The sequence below is a fragment of the Sinocyclocheilus rhinocerous genome, unplaced genomic scaffold (assembly GCF_001515625.1).
Source record: "Sinocyclocheilus rhinocerous isolate Xijiao unplaced genomic scaffold, SAMN03320098_v1.1 scaffold889, whole genome shotgun sequence".
Lineage (NCBI taxonomy): Eukaryota > Metazoa > Chordata > Actinopteri > Cypriniformes > Cyprinidae > Sinocyclocheilus > Sinocyclocheilus rhinocerous.
In genome coordinates, this window is record NW_015638024.1 from 2331474 (window position 1) to 2338873 (window position 7400).

At 39.4% G+C, this 7400-nt stretch overlaps 1 pseudogene; it reads right to left on the reverse strand.

The window, feature by feature from the left end:
• Positions 1–1935: 1935 nt before the first annotated feature.
• On the reverse strand, positions 1936–7185 carry LOC107749472 (activity-dependent neuroprotector homeobox protein-like; annotated as a pseudogene).
• Positions 7186–7400: the final 215 nt, after the last annotated feature.

The following is a 7400-nucleotide window of genomic DNA, read 5'->3' on the forward strand; positions in this document are numbered from 1 at the left end:
AAAAAAAATATATATATATATATATATATATATATACAGTATTTATATATATTAATGAAATATTGCAAGTTCAATACTATAATACACTGATAAATTATGTTTTTGTCTTATGTGCCTCAGTTAGGCTTAAGTAACCCCTCACTGACACCAAAGCTGACCTTTATATATGTATATACCTTTAACTATCAAAGGTGACCATTTTCAATGTGGTGATGGTATTTAAATATTGCAAACTGTTTTAGTCCTTGTGGTTTGGAGCTCACAATTTTGGACTTCATGTCATTCCAGCCATGCAATAATAGTGTCATTGTCCATTCATCCACTCCGCAGAGGCTTTGACAATTGATCTGCTTTTGGAGCATGAACATGCAAATGAAACACTTTCCATAAAGCTGGCAGAGGGTGACAAAACATTCAACCAAGGTTCCACTTGTGCCAGGTCCTAAATTTAGCTCACACGGAAAAACTGTTATATCTGTATACATAACACAACTGCGGGCTGTGCAAAAGGTGCTGGCAAAATAAATGCACCTGCACAGAAATTCTCACAGAGAATATAAGAACCAAGATATAGTGACAAACAATCGCACTGTGTCCATATACACATACTGTCATAGTATGTACTGGATTGGACCGTTAATGAAGTATTTTCAGTAGTGAAAATTCATTGCATCATGTTTAGTATGAATTCATTCCCGGACATACTACAGTGACCTTTGACCTGTATGTTCTGTGACCTACACATACAAAAAAAGACAAGTAATTTACTCAGTTTAGCATTTACACTCGATAACCACCGTTTTCACTAATGCAAGGTGTTGGGACGGTTCAGTTTAGACTGCTGTGAAAGTGATACCTTATCATATTCACAACATTCTCAACTCCTCCACAGCATCTCCAGAAATCACGTTTACTGTCCTTTAACCACAGGATCAGCTTCTAAATAACAAGACTGCAAATGTTTAAAGCATCTCTGAAATTTAAATAAACATTCATTTATCATTGATACACTGAAAGCTTTGGCATTAGTAGTATCTGTTTTGTTTTTTTTTGGTATCTTTGCGGCTTAGAAGAAAATTGCAAACATAACTCAAGCACCTGCAATTTTTGTTCTCCAGCAAGGCCTTAAAATAAACTTTTATACTTCATGGAGCAATTCCAGAAATATATAATTATTTGCATACTTGCATATACTAGGGCCAAATCATTGCATGATTGATCATTAGTCATGTGCAAGAGAGATGAACAGATCACTTCTCAGGAGGAACCATGAACATCTGTGGATCCTGACCCCTGGTTGACTCGTTAATCAGAAAATTCACAATTTGCAAAGGCTTGCACAAACTGCCAGACGTTCAATCTTGAATCTTAACACTGCTCACAGATACATGTTTGTAAAATTAATAAATCTCTTTTCTCAGACTTTTGCAGTTTTAGATCCTGAAAACATCTATGCACAAATATCAAGAGCTTGATAAATAAAAACAGACTTAACAGATATGGTGTGTGCATAAAATAAGAGATGATGTTTAATTTTCTGTGTTTGTATTAGTATCATCTAATACTAATTGAACAACCAATTGCTCTGAAGCTCAAGTTAATATTCCAGCACCTGCTTCACATTGCACTGCAATAGTGGTCTGTGTGTTATAATTTTATTTATAATATAAAAGAATAACAATTCAATTCTGCATTCTTTACAAAAAAACAAACAAACAAAAAAACATCCAAGCACTTGATAGTAAATTAAAACATTTTATTTAATCAGGGAAAAAAAACAATAGACCTATCAATTTTGTTACAAATCCAACAACTGTATGATTAAATACAGAGAACAGTATACAAAAAAAGAAAAAGAAAAAAAAACTCACCAAGGACTATGGATCGGTTGGAAAAAAAAAAACAGTATACAGTATATTAGTTTTTCTGCTTTTTTGACAGCAGAATTGTTTGAGAGTAAACAGTACGTTCAGTAAAACTGTGTAACTCCTCCAACTTTACATGTTTTACTCAGTTCATATCATAATGTTCAATGTCAGCCAAATGTGAGGTAAAAGCTCTGACCTACAAATCTGAGCATGAATAGATAGAAGAGAAAGGGGACTGTCACCATAAGTCATCATCTACCAAGCAACCCAACTTTCTTCCCCTTCACTTCGAATCGTCCTGCTGGTCTGTAGTGGCTCTCTTTAGAAGACATGCTGCCAGACCAGGTCGCCTCATCAGGACTGGAACTAGAAACGGCGCCATCTAGACTTTTTGGCCCAAGTCTGGGAGAACTTCTACTCCCCCTGACATCTCTTTCGCAAGGGAAGCTCTCTCGCAGCAATGTCCCTTTTGTGTGGGACTGAACTACTGAAGGCCTTAACGCTGCAGTTTGTTGATTAAGATTTTCATTAGGCATCACTTCTGGCTCTGAATCACTGTCAGAGTCAATGGCAATAGGTTCTGAGGATGATCCAGGGCATGGTTTGAAGGCACAGTTGCTTTGACTACTTTGTCCAGTGTTTAATGGCTGCTTTTTCCCCTTGAAGTCTGTAGAGAAACCAACAGGAGACTTCAGCCTAAATCTTGAGGTCCTTGAGAATCTACAGGGTGCAACGTTTGGAGTACTTGATGACGATCCCGTAAATGATGGGCTAGGGCGTCCGAGATGGGACCTTTGAGAATAGTGAAGCATAGTGGGCAGAGTGTCTTCCCAACTTCTTTCTTTTGCGACACCGAAGACTGGGACATGTTTCGGACCACAGAATCACTTTGAGTATCTGGCTGCTTTGCAGCCATCTTTGCAGGCTTAGCCATTGCGCTGTTTTGTGGCGGTTGATTGGCAGCTGAAGAGGCTTCAGGGGTCTCCTTCATGTTGTAGGTGGTTATAATAAGCTGAACATTTTTGGGGCTTCCTTGTTGAAGTGTGAGATCGAATGTAAGAGGAGAATCAGTTGGCGGATCCCCTGGCTCGTTGGGGTGCGCCAGCCGTTTGTGTGCTACAATTTTCTCTACTTCGTGAAACGTGGAATGACATTGTGGGCACGATAGCCCATGCACTAGCATATGGTTCAACAAAGAGTCGCTGGGTAGGTAACGGTTACAGTACAGACACTTGCTAGTAAAGTTGTGAATCTTCATGATGTATTTAGCCATCGCCCTCACCTTCTCCGCCTGATGTTCCTTTTCAAAGTGAGCACTATATGTGCTTTCAGGGAAAAGTTCATTGCAGATGGTGCAAATCTTCCACTTTTGTGTTTGTGAGGTGTTCAGAGCATTGGCTGAAGCTTTCTTGGCCTGCAGTGACGTCAACGTGGCAGTAGCAGCATGCACGGATGAAGAGTGAGGTAGACTCTTCAACGAGGGGGAGAAAGAAGCCGACTGGGCATTAAGATGTGTAGCACCATGTACTCCAAAGCTGCCCAGGTGTTTTCCTGTGTGTGACTGGGAGACCGCACCAGACACGAAAGCTTTATCAGGTAGTGTAACGCGTACTGGGTGACCAAGCATGGAGTTGCCTGCAAGGGTTTGCTTGAAATGGTTGCCGACAGGTAACCCCACCATTTTGGGCACATTGAAGCGATTCATTTGAGGTGTTTGAGGACGCACACCAGGAGCAATTGCAACGCCCCTTTGGATTAAGTTCGCCTGGGGCCTCGGCACTATGACATTGGTGTGCCCAATCATAGCAGTGACTTGATGGCCAATGCGCTCGTGGAACTCAATGACGTGCTGCACCAGTGCTTCATAAGAACGAGGTGTAAAGTGGCAGCTCTTGCAGTGAATCCCCTGACTGTTGCCAGGGGCCTCTACACTGTTTTCTTGCTTCTCTGAGTTTTTTCCCAGGTAAGGTGTAGTCACATGCTGGAAGTGTTCCCTGTAGATATGCCTGCGCACCACGTTGTACAGTCTATCTCGATAGGTGCACTTCTTGCAGTAGTACACCGGGAGCTCCTTTCGATCACCCAACAAGGGCTTGTCTACCCGCATACCGTCCCTAACCCCAATTGGAGCTCCGTGAGGGCCAGCGAAACCCTGACGCACCATATTATGAGGCATATGGAAGAGCCTGACATGGGTTTCCAGTGTCCTCTTGTTCCCACTGTATGTGCAATAGGAGCAATTAAGAAGGATCCTGCTCTCGAAGTCTTCTCTGTGAACATTGCGGAAGTGGTTTTTGTAGGCAGAGAAATACTTGGAGGTGAACGGGCAATCTGAGCAGCAAAACTGCTTTGTTCTGTAGTCCTGCAACATTTGAAAACAAAGCAAATTACAAAATGTTTATGCAATGCAAAATATTTAGCTTTGAGGACTTTTGTTGCAGTGGCTATGGGTGACATACCTGTGACTTTGTCCAAGATGGATCCCACGTACAAATGTCAAGGTAAAATTGTTTCATGTAAGAATCACTGGGGCTAAAATCTTTGTAGTCCTACAGGAAAATGGACAGAAAATAACATTAACGAAGCAAAGTTTTAAGTTTTATGCATTAATACACAAGTTGTGTGTTATGATGTTGCATTTGATGTTCAATATGACTGGGAAACACAGTGACAATTCAAGAATAATTACCTCCACATGCTCCTTGCAGTAGTCAAGGCCAATGTCACTCAGCAGTCTCTTGACTTTTTTCCTGGCCTTCCTCAGCCGAGTGAGGTTATTCACTGGAAGCTGAAACATCTCTTCTTAAAAAAATTTTTTTTTTTAAATTAAAAAAAAAAGATTTTAGTTAAGCTTTCAGTAGTTAAGAGTTTCAAAAAAACAATGACTATTTATGCTATTCATACAAATTTAGACTTCTTATTAGGGTTGTGCAATTATTGTCATGCGCATCTCATCAGTAAAGCCGGTTCCGTGATTAGTAGTAAATCTCCATCACCTGCTTTCAGATGGAGTGGCATTTACTACACAGAGCCGTAGTTCACTGACAATTAGGCAATATCGCGTTCATTATTGCAGATCGAATCGCCTGCGATTATGAACGCGATATTGTGTAGCTTGTTGTTACATTATGATTATATATTCAGTGGCATAAAATGGTCTTTAACATGGCAATAATATTGCTTATCGCAATTATTTCTGGGGCAATATATCGCACAACAAAAAGTTGTTATCGTGACAGGCCTAATTTGCAGTCAGCCATGATTAACTTATTCCACAAGTTCAAAACAGAGGGGTTAATGGGATAAAAATGAGCAGTAATTTGCTGGTCATGTGATCTCAACATATTGGTCCCCAGCATTCATTAGCCTCATGAGAGTGTACATCACATTAAACAATTTTAAAGGGATAGTTCAGCAAAAAAAGAAGTTATATCATCAATTACTCACCTTCATGTCGCTCCAAACCCATAAGATTTTCGTTCATCTTTGAATCATGAATAAAGATATTTTTAATGAAATCTGAGATTTCCGTCTCTTTATTTTAAGTACATTATACCAAAACTTTGATGCTTCAAAAAGTTCATTAAGAGTTTGTAAAAGTAATCCAAATCAATCAAACTGTTTATCCAAGTCTTCTGAATAGACATAATCGCTTTATATGATTTAACTGATTTAATTTAGGCTTATGATCGATGCACACACATAGAGCACATCAAATATGGTAAATGGAACTTGATTCAAACATGAAAACCAATGAGGTTTGTTCTTGACACATTAGCATGTTCGAGCATTCACAAGAAGCAGTGAGGTTTGTTCTCATGTGTCCATCGAGTACGGTTGAGCTTCTGTTTACCATATTTAATGTGCTCTGTGTATGTGCATTTTTAAAAGTTTCAGGTGAACTGACTTTCAGTGGAGGGACAGAAATCTCTTAGTTCCATTAAAAATATAATTTTTTTATATAAAAAGTCTTATGGGTTTGGAAAAACATGAAGGTGAGTAAATGATGACAGACATGATTTTCTTTTTGAGGTGAACTAACCACTATCCCGTTAAAGAAATCAACCAGGTTAAACTTTTTAATTAATTAATAATAATAATAATAAATAAATAAAGATATGTTAAAAAAACAAATTAAACCGACAAAACAATCAGTATGTAAATGTGCATGCATTATTACCCAAATGAAAAATACAATTCTGCTGATACATCACATCAGAAGCAGTTGAAGACACACGTCTTCCACAAGCACTTAACAACCATTTTTAAAAGTTCACTTATCTTTTCTGCATTTCACTTGCTCTAACTTGGGTACAAATCCATCTTAAACTTGTCATTGTGCACTCCAAATATTGTATCGTAATCAACAAATACATTTAAATGTAAATGTACAGTTATTATAAAAGTAGTGCTGTCAACTTATAAGAGGATTTAACATCCTCATCCTTGGACATACAGTAAGCCAATGACAATCAGTTATGGTAAATTAAGCACACTACACATTGCAACACTCTAGGGTCAATGGTGTGATGATAGATTTTGCAAGATGTAAACAAACCTCTCTTATATAACTCTGACTCCTGAAACAAAATGCATGCATGCAGCCCTGCAACTGGGACAGCTGCTCATACGAATGCCACTCCACTAGACAATACAGGCCACAGCAGGCCTTTTTGATGGGCTCAGCGAAATAATAACCCATTTATTTTAACAGGTTACGCTGGCGTTGCCCTGACCAGCACGTACCAACTTTCCAATGGGTGGGAAGTGCTTCAAATGTAGAATTTCATTTAAAAACAAACCTAGTTTAGCGATAACAAGACAATTGTTACTTCGTGTACATATATGCAGTTAGCGCGTTAGCTTAGCCACACGGGATGTTTGATGTGCACACTGACTGAACTCCACACAAAAGCACCGATACCAGAGAAAGAAAAGCAGACTTTTAAAGACACATTACCTGCTTTTCTTCACGGTCTCGCATGGAATTCCTTTCAAGCGATTTGCTTTCAGGCCAAATTAGTAGTTAGGGTGAGAGGACACAGACAGAGTGTGGTTTATTCGGCCCGGGCAGATGCTGCAGTCCTTCGCGCCGCTGCCGCCGCCGGTGGATTTCGGCAACTCATCCTGAGAATCCGCACCATGTGTCTTCAACTGGATTAATACAGGCTACAGGGCAGTTTCTGTCCACTCCATGAGCTTGTTCTTTAATACACGATTTGGATAGACTGTTATGTCAATTCAGTACAAACAAGGGACAGACAACTGACTTTTTTTCTCTTTCGTCTGTTCCGTTCCACATACCAGCCCAGCCTGTTCAAAATGGCGGACGGTTGCAAACGGAAATGACATATATTTGTGTAAAGTTCAAAAGGGGCCACACCAGATGTCTGGAGACCATTCATCACCGCCACACAAGTCTAACCAAGTAGGTTTAAGTCGTTGATTCACGAGGAATCACCCTGTTTTCTAAATGCGTGTTATTGATCTTATTGTGAATGTTTATGTTCACAATAAGGATATATTTTATTT